Source organism: Corvus moneduloides, chromosome 6 (assembly GCF_009650955.1).
Source record: "Corvus moneduloides isolate bCorMon1 chromosome 6, bCorMon1.pri, whole genome shotgun sequence".
In the NCBI taxonomy this organism is placed as follows: domain Eukaryota; kingdom Metazoa; phylum Chordata; class Aves; order Passeriformes; family Corvidae; genus Corvus; species Corvus moneduloides.
In genome coordinates, this window is record NC_045481.1 from 49,458,117 (window position 1) to 49,474,352 (window position 16,236).

Genomic DNA, 16,236 nt, shown 5'->3' on the forward strand with positions numbered 1-16,236 from the left:
CCGCCGCCGCTGCCGAGCCGCTCGGTGCAGCCCGCCCGCCGCCGGCACCGCCGCGCAGGCGCCGCTGCCGCCCGGGTCCTGGCGCGGGCCGCGCCCCCGGCTCCCGCCGCCGCGTCCGCCGCTCCCCGCAGCTGCCGGGACAGGGGTGCCCGCTCCGGGGCTGCGGGGAGAGCGCCCTGCCGCCCCGCTCACCTTCCCGCGGCCGCGCGGTGGTCACAGCAGGGGTCCCCTTCGGGAGCGGTGGGTGTCCCGGTGCTGCCCCTCGCTCGGCTCTCAGCAACCCTCTCGAGCATCCCTGACGTGAGTCACGGCTGTGCTCGTCCTGCGTGAACCGGACTCGCTGAAGGGCAAAATTCAAGATCTCCCCAGGCGTAAATTTGTTGTCTCACGAGCAGGGGTACCCAGGGTTGTCACTTCCTATCATGTCGTGCTTTTACTTGGTCCCACCTACACCACTTCTCCATCTTTTCTCTGCTTTTCCTAGTGTTCATTTGGGTTTTTTTCCTAACACCTATGTTGGTAGAAACTTGCAATTTTGGTTTGTGTTTTTTGTTCTTTTTTATTCTCATTAATTCACAAATAATGACAAGGGACATTTCAAAAACCCCCGGTTCCTGTCTTGTGAGGAGCGTGAAGAACAGCAGGAAGATGGTTGTGTGGAAGGAAAGTAAGAGAGGTATGTAGACATGTTCTGTATCTTATTTGCTACCAGTGTCTCAGGAGGAATAGGCTTATGGGAGAGTCTGGAGAGCTGAGCCTTTGTGGATTGACCATGGGATGTCATGTCATGATGAATGGATTAGGGTGGTGAGACATACAACTGAAGAGTACATGGTTAGGGAATGCTGATGGAGTGTACAAGTAGTAGGGACAACATGATGCTCTACAGAAGAGGGCAGACCAGGGGAATGCAGTCAGGTTGAACTTCAAAGTATGACAGAAATTCAGATGTGCGGGAACAGCAGGTGAAGAACACGTGGAGGGCCGTCAAGGAGCACTCAATGTACTCAGGTTTGTGAGAGGAGGTGTTTGGTCACCCGCAGCTTCCTTGCAAAGAGTGTTGTATGGTTGGGTTGCAGAGAAGAAAACTTTGTAGTAGCTGTGGTAAGATATTCCAAAGAGGTCTAACCAGCAGATTTGTCTGTGAAAATGGTAACAGACTGGTCTTGAAGCTGGTGATGTAGAAGGAAGGCCTGGGACCTGGTGCTACTTGTGTGCGACTCTTGGGAAAAGGGAGGGAAGACACTAGGAATGGGACTATGTTACTCATATCAGCTATGAATGAGAAATGGAAAGTGAGGCTAAATCAAGGCAACTCTGCAATTCAGCTAGCATAAACTGACGAAAAAATCTCCAGGAAGAGATGCCAGACAGCAACTTGAGCACTGGGACTGAACAGAGGCAGAAAGGTTGATGACAGAGGGAGAATCTGAGAATCACGAGTACAGAAACACTATCTAAAATCCTTGAGAACTGCCAGCAAGAGGACACAGAGGGAAAAGAGGGCTGTGAACCTAAGCCTGGCATTAAGAAAGGAAAAGAGAATGTTGATTCACTGACAGAAATAATATATGTGAAAATTCTTTTTAATCATAGTAAGTGCCTAGTTTTGCTAATAATAGATCTGGGGATCAATGGGAAAGAACTGTAGGGTAGGTTCTGAGGAGTTAACGAACGCTGAGGAGGGCAGGTGACCCAGCTAATATGTTAAGGGCCTCTGAATCCTAGGCTTGTGGGTCCTTCTGGTCACATCCACAACTGCAAAGACTCTTTCCCAGCTCATTAGCTCCTGCCTTCCATGTTACCTTACCTGCAGTGAGTGATTCCTCTATAGGAATTTCCATGTTGGGATCTAAGGTGACTGTGGGGATGAAAAGGATATTGTGCAGCTTCTCTCGCTTGGATTTCCCTTCTTGTTTGGGGAACTGAGGGAGGGTGGTGCAGGACCTTAGAAGTCATCTGGGAGTACATGTTAAAAGCTAGAAAGCTTGTTTAAAGACAGTTTTCATGGACTCAGGTGGGGAGGCCACGCTTAAGTGACCTGCAAGGTTTCTTTGAAGATACTAAAGCTGTAATGAAGAATTGGTAGAAACAGAGAAGTTGGATATTTCAAAAGACATGCAAGAGGGCCCCAAATCAGAGACTGATAGGCAAGTGGGAGCTTGTGAGATCTGGAGCAAGATAGCTGCTGAAATAGAAGGTCTTTTAGACATATAAATTGGAACCTAAGTTTAGACATTATTTTCATGTAGAAAATGAAAGATAACAAAGTGTTTGAAGTTTATATTGAAGCTTGAGAGGGAAAGTGTTCAAAACTAATATCTTTCTTTAAAAAGGATCATGGCACAAAATAACTGCATATTAAGGCACAAAGAGTTTGCTTTGCATGGTAGATTATAGCATGATTTGCATTTGTTCAATTAGCCATAGTTGATAACACTGGATAGATTGTTGGTTTTCATGGAATGAAAGTTTTAATACAGTCTAGCAGCTGCTGTGTCTGAGGAAAGTTTTGTTTAAGCTTGCCATATAGCAATATAAAATTCTAGTTTAATTTTAAGACATAATTTTCCATAATTAGAAATGTTTGGATTATGATAGACAAAACGAATCAACTAATTTTTCAAGTTCTAATTTGCAGGCAAAAACTTCATATGGAATTTTGACTAATCCCAAACTTGACAGTGGTACTTCTGTCCTCCTAGTCCCATGAAAAATAACAATATTATAATTGGGTTTTATTCTGGTTTGTTTGACATCTTTAAGTCTTTAAACATCTGGTTTATATTTGATATCTTTAAGGAAGATTTAATGTGAAGGTGGATGTGTAAGTCCAGGAGTTACCTAGTTTTTCTGTGATACTGCTTGTCATTTTAAGTTAAATTATTAATTAATCTTACTAAGTTTTACATGCTAAAAAGAACTAAACCAGCTTTAATAATGCTGGGAGACCTGTGTAGGAAGCATGGAGTTGGGAGGTTATCCAAATAGTTCACAGTGTGTTTGGAAAAGGATTATGGTATAGCAGCAGCAGGTGTTGTTATCAGAAAATTTTTAAATGCATTAAAAGCTATTCACCTTGGAAATACATTTTGTTTCCTAACTGATTCTAATAACTGGTGAGAGATTTTGATGATCATCTATGTTGAGCTGGGGCTGACCAAAATCTGGCATAAGTGAGGAAAAAAAGCTGTAGAGTTTAGAAAAGTCTCTCTGAAGGCCTCTCTTGTGGCACACCTACTACTCAGGAAAGTATATGTGCACTTTGAGCAGTCCTGTTGGTCTACCTATAATTTTAGCTGTTCTTCCAATTCAAAATTTTTAATGGTGATAGTGGAAGAACAACTTTAAGCTGTAGATATATTTTAGTTTCTAAACTGCTGTGTAGCTGAGTTAGAGAGTGAGTCCCCTTACTAATTTTATCACTGGTGTTAGGTCACCTCACTGTTCTGATGACAGAGGAAGAGTAAGTCCTTCTTTCCCCTCTGTGGCTGATATACTGGGATCACCTTGTTGCCCTACAGCTCCCCCAGGGCAATCACATACAGTGAAAGGTAGGTTGTCTTTCAGACAGAAGTCTAAATTCTGTCTACAAACTAAAAAAAAACCTTATGGGTTCACATTCTCCTCTTTTGTTAATCCCCCTGCTCCCTATTTACTTCTTTAGCTGAGAACTGCAGTGATTTCTGTCTAACTCTAAAGAAGCTTTCTTCCCAATGTGGGAGATGACTGAGCATATATTCCCTAATACTCCTAAACTTAGTAACTCATTAATTTGAAGTGGAACTTTTATTTTATTTTATTTTATTTTATTTTATTTTATTTTATTTTATTTTATTATCTTTTTCATTATTGTATGAAGATATTTTGCCACTTACTAAAGATGCTGGATTGACAGATCCAAATCCCAGTGCTGTACAGGCACAGAAATAACAAATGCACATTCGGAAGCTTTGCTGTATTCTTTGGAGCTTCACTAGTGTATCAAGAGTACCTGATTCTGCACACCTCTGTAGCCTCTTCCTTCACCAGGGTTTCTAGTGAGGAGACCAACAATGGTGACAGCTGAAGAAGCTCCCACTCCTGAAATGTAAGCCCAGCTCTGAGTTCATCAGTCAGTTTATCTTCAAAGAAAAAGATTGACCCATTGTAACAATATGAAGAGGAAAAGGAGTTGTTGAGAGAACCTGTGACTTTGTGCACAACTATGAATATAACTGGAGAGTACATTCAAAATGTTTGAAAGCTGGAGGAGGCTGAGAGAATTATTTGTAAGAGTTATAATCTCAAAAGAAAAGGCAGCCAGGTTTGGAAGGCCAGTTTTGCAATGCTTGAATGCTATAATTCAGCCTATGCTCTCTTGTATTAAATTCATGACAACTCAACAGTATTTCAGTGCAGTTCTTTATCAGTTTTAGATTACATCATGCTGTGAATTGCTCTATCTGTTAGCATTGATCCTTGTAAATCATTTGGTTTGAGGTCTTCAAATGGAAAGCTGTGATGCACCTCAGCATGCAATGTACTCATTTTGTCCTTGAAAATAATTTAAAAATAAAGCAGCTGCAATTGCATAGATGTTATTACTTTTCTGAAAGGCTAGATTTGCCTTGCCCCTCTGAATCATTAATTGGATTAAAGCCTTTCATAGAAAGAATGAATATGGAGAAAAAAATTGTAGGTTGGTGCTTGATGTTGACTGAGGCAGTCATGGAGATGCTGCATATCTGAAGAGCTGTGTAGCCCAAAGCTGTCATGATGCTTTTAATGAGAGTAAGCAGAGCAGCAGAACTTATGGCTAAATGCTAGTTTCTGCACTTTTATAGCTGGATTTTTTATTCTTAATTACTTCAATTTTCCTTGAATATGTACTTCATTTCCATCCATGTTTTTCAATAGTTGCATGGCTTTGCTTTCAGCTGAGAAGCATTTGCTGTGCTCTGCCTGATGAGTTGCACTTGTTCTTCATCCATTTCTACTGGGCTGACATTTGTGAGCGAAGGTTCTTTTTGATTTGCAAATTCCTTTGGGATCCTTCAGAAAGTGCACATCAAACTGTGAGATAAATGGAATCTGCTCTGGAAAAAAATGGAAGTAATATTGTGACATGTTAGAGATAATCTTTGGTCTTTATTCACTCCATTAACTAAGAGAAACTCCCACCTGAATCCATTTGGTTTTGCTGAAAATTTATGGGAGATGGAACTGAGCAGATACAATGATGGAGATGGTGCACACAAGTAAGGCGAGGTGGTGGAAGTGGTGTTATGCTGCTTGCTGAAGGACTAGGGAGATTTCCAAACTGTCTTTCCTCTAGGGAAACTGTCTTTCCTTCTCCTTCCTGGCAAAAAGGGCAATAAGCACTGCAAACAACTGCTGAGTTGTCTGCCTCACCCCCAGCTTCCTAAATCCACCACGTAGCTGGACTGGGTGAGACACTGTGCTTTTGGAGAACATCCTCGACTCAAGGCTGTAGTAAAAGTGTCAGGATTTGTCTTTGATGAGACATTCCAGCAAAATAGAAATAATTGTTCCTCAAGAAATCATGGCGCTAAATCACAGCAAAATCTACTTTGTGCATCTGAAATTAGGCATCCAGCTAATGCGCCACTTTGTTACAATGCGGAGCTATGGAAGGATATAGATGTCCTGTCTTCTTCCTGCTGATCTAGGTGTGATCCAGCAAAAAAAACAGCTGGTGACGAGGAAAATTGAGCTTACACAATTGGAAGTTTCCTGTCAGCACATAACAAAAACACCCTTATCTAAACTTCTGTTACTATGAGCTGAGCTCAGTCATCCTGAGGGCTCCCAATCTGCATTGCCAAAAGAGCACACATAGGTCAGAACTATTTAACTCCTACCATGTACTATAGCTAGAGTCTCAGAAAGGGCCAGGGACTTGGGCTTTATTTTATTAGTTGGTTTGTTTCAGGGAGTCCTAAAAGGTCCTTGATTTTCTCAGACTGGCCTAGTCAGCCTTTTCTGAAAACAAAACTCTACTAATGCTGTCATTATGTTTTTAAGATCTCAGCCGATTTGCAGGTGCATGAACATAGCAACAGACACAAACACATAGATACAGACATATGTATTTCACAACTACTATATACAGAATACAGAACAGGAGGTGCTAGTCTTTTCTTGAAAAAGGCATGCAGCTCTCAGTGCTGCAAGTGTATCTTTTTCATTTAACCATCAAAAAAATGAAAAAACCATAGGGTCTGTTTCTGACCAAGGAGAATGGAATATGCTCCATTTTATAAAATGTATGTGCTTGCCCATCAGCTGACTGTTTCTCTAATACATCAAAACAATTAGAACATTTCTTATCTTTTTTTTTTACTGAAACTAGAACTTTATTTTTGTTAAATGATTCACTTTTCACAGCTGTTATTACTTCTTCAGCCTACTCTGAGTTCACAATAGTAACTGAGAAGTCCTCAGACAAGCAGATGGGAAAATGGCCTGGAAGTCTTTATTGTTATAAACCTTTTGTAAAACTTTAGATGCTGAAAGGTAAGAGCGGTTTAAATAAATCTCAACAATGCTGATTCAAAGGTTTAAAGCATTGCTTAAATCCCTTGATTAACCCAGTTTCTCAATATTTGAAATGAATCAATAACTCTGAGATGTCTTTTCTCTCGTCTAGCTTTGTAAATATTTACGCAGCCAGTCCCATGAAATATGACATTTAATCCTAAGTAATTATTTGAATGCTGCATATGAGGAGATATAAAGTATAATAGTTCCAGTGATGCTAGTCCAATAATTGGCACTAAGGATGAAATCTGCTGCTTTTCTTTTGTCAATAGCCAGGATTTATACAATATAAGTGTGAGTAAATGGAAAGAAAAATCCACTTGCTGTCCCAAATCTTGGGCCAGCTGCTGGGAATGCAGGTTTCTTTATCCTGTCTCATGCCTGGACCTATGCCTTAGCATTAACAGCAGCCTTTTGTTCCAGTTAAATGAAGTGGTGAGAGCTTGATTAAAGCCAATATTGAAGGGATGGCACCTCTATTAGCTTGTCCTCTGCCTTTCCTTTCTGGAGCATACTATAATGAACGTTCTCTGCACTCCAGGAAGCAGGAAGATGCTTTACCCAGAGTTTCCAGGACCTGGGGAAGACTTCTGTAGGAATCCAGTGCAAAAGGACTATACCAACCCTCCAGACAGTAGCTGGAATTCCTGGTAACATGCAAGATTTGCAGCAGGTTTGTATTTAAATGATTTAGTTTAAGAAGCATAGTGATATGCTTGTTCCTATGACACTACACTTTTAGTCATTGTTTACTGTTTCAGTCTGATTCATCTGTGGCTTCTGCCAGGTTTTGCAATTGTAGTCTTTGCCCCTAGGTAGTCCAGCAGTAGAAGGAATTGGGGAATAACGAGGAAGCAGAGAAAGATCATAGTGGGACAATACATTCAGAGTTGGCCAGCAAGAAATCAGAATTGGGTTTTCCTTTAGAAATGCTCCATTCTCATACAAAATTGGACTTTTCTGTTCTTCTGGGATGGATTCTCATCCTAAGAGGGACTACAATAGCATTTTTATTAGCTTTCCGATGAAGCAATGAGAAAAAAGCAGTGTCCAGTTCTCAAATCTATAATAAAAACCTTTTTTTCTTCTTTGAAAATTTTCTAACTGTAATAAAAAATACAATAGATATCTGCAAGTTCTTCTAAAATTGTTCTCCATCTTATCCTGCCTGTTAAAAAGTGGAGGAAAAAATTGCTTGTGTGGTAGTAATTCAGGATGTGGGAAAAGATGTTTCTTATTTGCTTTATCATGCCAACCCCCTTAAGAACCCTTCATTGTATGGAAAGGTCTTCATACAGAAGTGCTGAAGTGGCTCTGTGCTTGTGTGGCTCAGTTTGACTACTGCATAATCCAAGCAGAGAGATGTATGGTCCAAAGGAAAGTGCACCACAGAAAAGGTGATGTGGGAAGTCAGTGAAATTACTCTCAGTTTTCCTGAATTTATCCTTATACAGCCCTTAGGAGGTATTTTGACCAATATATACACAAATATGTATAATTCTGGTTAGGGAAAATCCAGATTGCATTTGGGTTACAAATGGAATCTTCTTCAGCTTTGTTTCCATATAATGTTGTATTGCTTGTCTTATTGACTATTTCTCCCCTCCCAACCCTAGACTGAATAGGATCTGCAGAATGCTGCTCATATTCAGGGATGTATTTTCAGGTACTTTGGGATTAAAAAAAAAAAAAGATGTTTCTAAACAAAAGTTTTCATTTTCAGGTACACCTGAACGTTTGGAAGGCCTAAGAGATTTGGGGGGATTTGGTCCAGTTGGAAATCAGGCTAGAGATAATATATCAAAGTATGAATTAAAACTTTCAAAGATGAAAATATAAAACTAATTATCTTGGTTAAGAAAAAGTAAAATCTTCTGCTTACTCTGGCTGATTAATGTTAATGTGTCGATATCAAGTTAACAAGTACATAAAACAGCAATGGGACAAATTAAGAGAGGAACCTTAATGTGCACAGACATTTTCTCAGTCAACCAAAGTTCCTAAAGGGTCAGCTGCAAGTCTGGAAACATAAATAGTGGTGTCTAAAATAGAAAATGTTCTTTTTGATTTTTTTTTCTCTTTCTCCACTGTGTGTTTTACCACAAAACCAAACAAAAAAAAGGCCACGGATAATGGTCATGGAGTGCTTGAAGGGCGTTTGCCTTCCCTCTTCACAAAGTGAAGGTATGTCAGACACCGTTAGCTACCAAGTATGCATGCAGGAATCACTGTGTACCTAACAGCTGTGAGGACTAAGTGATCTGATTGATCTCTTCTGATCTCTTGTTAATAATAATTATTTGTACTTAAAAGAAGGAATAATGTTTTGGCACCCACATCTGAGGAATAGTTGGTCTGGGGTTTTTTTCGCACTTAGATGCACAGCAGAACTCAGAATTCTTTTGGCAAAAAAAGGCCAGAGAGCAGATGAGCTGAAATGACAGATTCAGGTAAAACACGAGCAGCCAGCTCACAACAAGCGAGTTCATTGCGTGACAATCTTCCTGCTCTTCCCTAGGGACTGAGCAGAACGTTTCAAGAAGGAGCAGATGGAAACAGCTGCTAACAGATGAGTACTGGAATGGATTCAAGGCACACTACTTGCTGGAACTTGAGAGTTTGTGATGGCCTGAGCTTCCCCAACCACAGGTATCTAAGATTTGGAACCAGGCAGCTGTCAGTCAGTTCTTATTTATGAGGACCAGAAAAACCCCATTCTTGTCCTATGGTGTGGGGAATCTTTTAAGCTGGGTTGCAAGTAGTACTAAAGATAAAAGAACCCTACTAAGATATTTTTCATGAATGTGTCTATCTCATTGTCCACTCACTCAAAATGGTTGTTTCTCTTGACCTTGAGCTGAGGTTTAACAGGTGGGTAAAAGATAAATTTAGGAAATCCAGTGATGCAATGCTGACACTTTTATATCTTCTTGCATAATTTCGAGCATACCATGAAGAATAATAAATGGCAAAGGCTAAAGTGTCCTTGGCAAACAAACAGACAGAATAGCACCCTGTGATATTTTTACCTTTGTTTCCCCTCACCACACACTTTTTACTCCCACAGAGCTTGAAATATTAACCCAGCATGTTAATTTATTTCTTCCAGAGTTGCCCTGACTGTTGCATTTAACATCTCTCTTGGAAGTACTTCAAACCAAGTGGCTGGCTCCATCTCTAGCTTTGTTAATTAGGCACATTACTTGGTTGCTTTTTCTCATATCGCTTAATGTAATTGGCATTTGTGAAGCTTTTGAAAGGCATGTTTGGGACTACATTTTGTGCAGCTGGCTTTCAACTGCAAGCTGTTTCAACTGTGTAGTTCAGTAGAGGAGAGCCTTTGAGAGCATAGAGCATGTGTGCCTAGCACATACCAGGCTTCCTTTCCAAAGGGAACAAAGGGATGCAAGCATGGCCTGTCCCATACAAAGAAACATGTGTGACACATGAACCCCCCTGCATACATTTGTATTTCTGTGGCATTAGATCTGTAATGGGAGCACGACGTGCCCTGGTTGAAGAACAGGTCTCCTTTTATAAGCTGTTGTATAAATGCTTTGCTCTGTGATGGTCTTCCTCCCGGCCTTTAGGCCACACATAGGGAGACCTTGCCATATGGACACAAAAGCCTTTGGTTTTCCCATAAAAATGCATCTTTGAGCATCCAAACTCAAACCATGAGTTTGTACCTGCTGCAATAATTCCAACAGATAAGGGTACCAGTGCTGTGTCAACTGCCAGCAAGACTGATGAATTTACACCGGGTAGGAATTCGGCTCATTGATTTCAGTTGTCGTGGTGTGAAATGATATTCTCTACCTGAGCTGAGAAAGAGTTAGATGGGAGAGTTTAGGGGGGAAAAATAAGGAATGTGTGCACTAAAAAAAACATGTCAAAGTCCTGTTTTTCATGGAAAGGCTGCCCTCCGGTGGCCTGGAGAAAAGCCTACACACTGCTTGTTGGTTCAATAATGTCCTTTCACACTGCAGCAAGCAGCAGCTCTCAAATATGGATGGGCTGGGCTCCTGCCTCAGGAAACCCACAGGTAGCATAAAAACAAGTAAAGAAACTCAGAACAAAAAGGTATGGCTTTAATTGGTTTAGGATTCAGAAGTAGGGCAATGTGAAAGAAAGGAATGTTGTGTGGCCAAAGTATAAAATGAATCATAGAATGGTTGGGGTTGGAAAGGACCTTAGAGATCATCTCGTTCCAACCCCTCTGCCATGGAAAGGGACACCTTCCACTAGACCAGGCTGCTCAGAGCCCCATCCAACCTGGCCTTGAACACTTCCAGGGATGGGGCAGCCACAATTTCTCTGGGCAACACATTCCAGTGTCCCACCACCCTCACAGTAAAGAATTTCTTCCTAATATCTAATCTAAACCTGCTCTCTTTCAGTTTGACACCATTCCCCCTTGTTCTGTCACTACATAGTCTTTTAAACAGTCTCTCTTCATCTTTCTTGTATTTTCCCTTCAGCTACTGGAAGGCCACAACTACGTCACCCTGAAGCCTTCTCTTTTCCAGGCTGAACAATCCCAACTCTCTCAGCCTTTCCTTGTAGGAGAGGTGCTCCATGCTTCTGATCATCTTGGTGACTCGCTCTGGACTCGCTCCAACAGGTCAATATCCCTCCTGTGCTGAGGACCCAGAGCTAGATGCAGCACTGCAGGTGGGATCTCACCAGAGCAGAGAGAAAATCACCTCTCTTGGTCTGGTGGCCAAGATTTGTGCCCTACTGAAGGACTTGGTCACCAGAGAATTGTATCGTGGTCCTGCTGTCATCTGCTGTTCCTGTGCATCTTCCCCACCTGCCTTCTGGCCAGCAGCCTGTCTCCCCCAGGACCACTGCTCTCAGCATAGGCCATACAATGCCTTCAAAGACCTTCCATTTTCTCCCTCCTTTTGTCTTTATTTTTCACTTAAAACAAAGAAAAATAGGGTGGTGCCCCAAAATTTGTCTAGCAATAAAAAAGCCAAAACCCAACCAACCATACTATTCCTACATTTTTTTTCTCTCTGTTTCTCTAGAAGGCTCTTGGTAGGGAAGAGTTTGGTTTTTCCAATATATTTTTCCTGATGTTCCTAGTGTATGGGGCTCCAGGTGCTGACTGAAGACTGTGAATATTTTTGCTGTTTCTGAGCCAACAAACCTTCCATCATAGAAAGATGATAAAACAGAACATAGAATTCACTGAGGAACGGTTTCAGGAAGAAATGCAGTTTACATTTCTCCCAGCAGATGTGGCTGTTGGACCAGAAAAGGCTCAAGGTCAGTTCAGGTGGGTTAAGGAGAACTGTGGAGATTGGGAGACCCCCTTTTACTGCCGTGGATATGCAGCACTAGGTAACTGTCCTGAGACACAGACTTCAGAGTGAATCTGACTCCAAACAAGGAAAAACCCAACACCCCAATCATGTGATTAACAACCTCCCTCAACCATGTGATTAAGTGGGTTATTGTCTGTTAGAGTTTTTACTAACTTTTTTTATAGAGTGACAGTATTTGCCTCCCTATTGATAGATGTGAGGTTATTAATTGAGTATTACATAAAACAGCACACTTGTTGATGTTGCTAAGATGTCTGTAGATGATAAAAGTTATTGGTGTTGTAGAAAGAAAATGTGAGTTCAGTGCCATGCTGACTTTAACATCGGGAAACCCCATAGGTTTTCTATCACCCCATGGTTACAGGATAGGTCAGTTTTCACCATTAACTTGCAATGTTAATTAAGGTCTTTATTCAGAAGTGTCTGTGTAGATTTCTGGGTTCCTTGTACTGGCCCCAGTGGCTCTATGTCAGATATTACTCCTAATTCCTGGTGGGTCCTGGGAGGGAAAGGATTATCTGAAGGCTCTTCTGTAGTGTGCTAGGGACCATCCTCTCCCTCGTTAGCCCTGAAATGTCAGATATTGAAAGGTCTCCATTTAATGACATTCCCAGTTGTGCAACAAGCCTGTTGAGAAGGGAGCATGCTGCATCCATCAAGGAGAGGAGGTCATGGCTGTTCAACAGTTTTACTAGAAAACCAGTGATTTGAAAGGCTGAGGGAGGGTGAGCTGATAGTAAACAGTGCTTAATGAGGTACTTGGATGTGCCTCCCAAGATGATCTCCAGGTCGTGCTGTCAGAGATTTGCACTCTGACTCTACAAAGACCTTTTTACCACTGCTTGTGAAGCCAAGACTGCCACATGCAAGTTATGTGAAATGACCTTCATACCATCTGCTGCTATCACAGGCTCCGTGTCAGCCACTCATTTAGGAACGGTTGTAGGCTTTCAGCACTATTATGGGGGCAGTTTCTGGTTTGTACTTTCAACATCAGGTGAGCACTAAAGCCTGGCAACTTTTTCAGAGGGTTGTGCTCAGGGGGATCGGTACATCTGAAAGTGTTGTGACAGAAATGGGTCAGTGACCTGAGCACGAGCAAAGGGTCACAGCAGGGAGTTTGTCCTGGCTTTGCACTGCTACGTGAACACTATCCCAGACACTATTATGGGCAGTAGTCTGAAAATATTCCTACTGAAGCTGGAAATATTCCTACTGATTTCAAGGAAATTTTTAAACAAAAAGGAAATATTAATTTATTTTCATTAAAATTCATGAGGTATGAGGTAAACCTTTCTTTGTCTGCTTTCTTACTGCTGAAGATAGCAGTTTTGGCCCTTTGCACCCTTTGAACCTTTCAAATATCTCTGCAAAATGTAAGATGTAAAATGAAAACTGTTTTTGCTTCCACTTTCAAGGGGTTTTCTAAGGTCTTTATCTTGAGTTGAAAATGACAAGTCATTTTAGAAGAGCAGCATCTGGTGTGAAGCAACTGCCAATTTAATAGTTCTTTGATATATTTGGATACAGATAATAAAATCTTTTTAAAGGGAAAAAATATACCAGGAGTAGTTCATTTATCTTTTACCTAAAATTGAATGTTCAGTACGTGAAATACTTCTGTAGCAGTATTGCTATGATAATGCAGGAAATGGTGTTTAACATTGTTATTTGAAAACCCAGCAATTTTACTGCATTTTGTTGTGAAATATTGAAAGTAGGAAGAAGATCCTTTTCATTCTCATACTTTCAAATGACCTGATGAAATGTAAAATCATGTATGTATACATACTTAGTATGTATAAGTAAGGTATAAATTTATTCTTCTTCACTTTTTCCATAGCAGTGGTTTGAGTGAGATAAATCAGTAATACTGTGTTTGTCATGCAGTGCTTGCTTAAGTTACCAAATCAAATCAAACATTCCTAAAATGCACACTTATCATTCTGTTCGAAGACAGCTACTTTCCTTTAATTGTTTGTATTGGGATAACTTTCCCTTCGGAGGTAGTCTTCCTTAGGAAACATTGTACTGAACTGGAACCTGTCCAATACAAACTTTCAGACTATCAGTGTGTGTTCATAGCCCATGCTGGAGCATTTCTGTAGACCAAATTTCTGCACTTTGTCTTGTAGGATCAGCCCTAAATGCCGAAATTAATCTTCAGGAGCCCAATTTAAGAACCAAAGTTCGTAAATGTTGGATCAGTCTTGCGTACGCTCCTTGGTTGTGTCAGAACTAGGCTAAAGCTATGAGTCCAAATATTACTAGCTTCCAAGTATTTACTCATAGACTGGGATATAATTCTATCAGTAACATGCTGTCCTCTTGATGCACAGGGATTTGTTTTAAATATATTTATTACCTTAGAAATATACAGGAAGAAATTGCACAGGGAACAATTTTCCTTATCTAAGTAAAAAAATAAATATATCTGTAATCTAAACATGTATTTATCAGTGCTGATGCCCTTTGGCCTTACTTCAGTGAACTTTTCTCACTGACATCAATGGAAGAAAGATGGGCTCTGCATAGGAAACCTATGAATATTTTTTCTTCATCATCCATCCTTCTATTTTGGGATGTGCCAAATGCCTGTTCTCTGTTGTAACATTAACATCAGTATGTGGAAACTGGGGTGGCTAAAATAAATCAGTGAAATGCAATATACATGACTCCACATGGAACTGCATGTACATTGTTGAGCACAACTGTCCTGTGCCTGCTCTGCTGTGCCAGCCCTACAGCCAGGTACCCGACTGTGTCCCTCAGAAGTGGGGTGCAAGCAAGGCAGGCATGAACTATGTGCTGCCAGTATATGACAGAGCCTCTGTCATTCCTGAGCTGGCAAAAGACTTTTTGGTTGTCATTTAATGGCAGTAAAATTGCTACTTTTACCAGCCTCAAATTATGGGAATTAAAAGATCTTTCGTATTCCACAAAAGCGTATTTTTGGATCTTTTGCATTGTGGGCCTGATTGAATGTTTGCTGAAGGCAATGAAAATGATATTGATGATATGTGAGGTCCTGATTTGTGAGGCAACTGTCTTTCCTTAGCTTTTGTAAGTTAGGGATACAGGCTTCCAACTGGGCCATTTTTCCGACCTTACTAGAGATCCTCCTGATTCACGTTAGTATGAATTAGCGCATTCTCAAATCCATTTGATTTTTACTTTTAATGGAAAAACAAAAGGGGTAAGCTCAGTCTTTATGGGCTGGAGTGTTTTCTACCCACAGGGAAATCAATGGGAGACCTTTACAAAGTTGAACTTTGATGAAGATGCTGAGTGGCCAGTCCTGCCTCGGAGTCCCCTCCAATCCGTGGGAGCCTGGGCTGCTCCGCAGAATGGTCCTGCACCTCGACATTGATTTATCATCCACCATGACCACAAGCTCATGGATGAGGAAGGAATACCCATGGCTGCTACCATCCCTGCCCCTCTGGCTTCAGATAAATCAGCAAGCTCAGAGCATGACTGCCCCAGGAAGAAGAAGCAACTGCATTGCTCTGTTCAATACATGGCAGCTTGCTCCTCTCCTCTCCTCTCCACAGAACATTGATCTTCAAGGCCATACATGATTAAAGGAGTGGGAGATGTTCCCTGGAATTAGCTGTTCCCTTTTCTTTTTCCTGCTTAAGAGGTAAGAGCTGCATAAACTCCCTTTTTAATAGTCACCTAACAGAGAATACAATGACTAATCTGTCATCAAAGTATTTAGGGATGATGACAATACCTAGATTGATTTTCAGTGTGTTTTTTGTTTTCATTTCACTGTGATGTTTATACAAAATCCATAAATCATAGGCATGTGATAAGAAACAGGTTGTAGTTGCTGGTTATTCTTGTCCAGATGCACAGAAATGCCCTGATGGTTACTTTCCAATGACAACCAGCTCAGGGCTTAACATTTTTCAGTTGCACAGCCAGCTTTCAAGGTTACACATAGATACTGAATGAAACAGAGCCCACTGGTTATTTTTAGAGAGGCTCTAAACAAGAAGTAAATCCCTGGAGTGATGCTGCCAGAGATGCATAAAGTTCAAACCCAAATTAAAACTGCCTATCTTTGGCCTAAATTCCAACTTGAACTTGAGGAAAACTGCGAACTGTAACTTGAACTTTATGACAAGAACTCCTTTGCAATTAGTTTCTGATATCTGAGAATACGTGAACATGGTACAAACACTTGAAAAATAAAACTTGAACGAAAAATGTGAACGTTTGTCCAAAAATGTAGTTCTTGGTCTTGAGATAGTGTTGTAGGACTTTAAGTTTCAGTAGCTACATTGGAACTTGGAGAGTCTAATTTTTTGTGATTCCTAGTTTCAACACATCTTTGTAAGATCAAGTCCTGCGA

General features: G+C 40.9%; 1 long non-coding RNA gene across 8 annotated transcripts; it reads left to right on the forward strand.

The window, feature by feature from the left end:
* The first annotated feature begins 100 nt into the window (after window positions 1-100).
* On the forward strand, window positions 101-16,097 carry LOC116445624. 8 transcript variants are annotated; one of them, XR_004240830.1, is made up of 8 exons: window positions 101-676; window positions 3,436-3,554; window positions 4,920-4,992; window positions 6,391-6,519; window positions 7,085-7,216; window positions 8,666-8,727; window positions 9,062-9,192; window positions 15,115-16,097. It is a non-coding gene; the product is annotated as an uncharacterized LOC116445624 (long non-coding RNA). The 8 variants fall into 8 exon arrangements; XR_004240833.1 differs by having other exon boundaries at window positions 6,409-6,519; XR_004240832.1 differs by lacking the exon at window positions 4,920-4,992 and having other exon boundaries at window positions 101-300; window positions 591-676.
* The last annotated feature ends 139 nt before the right edge of the window (window positions 16,098-16,236 follow it).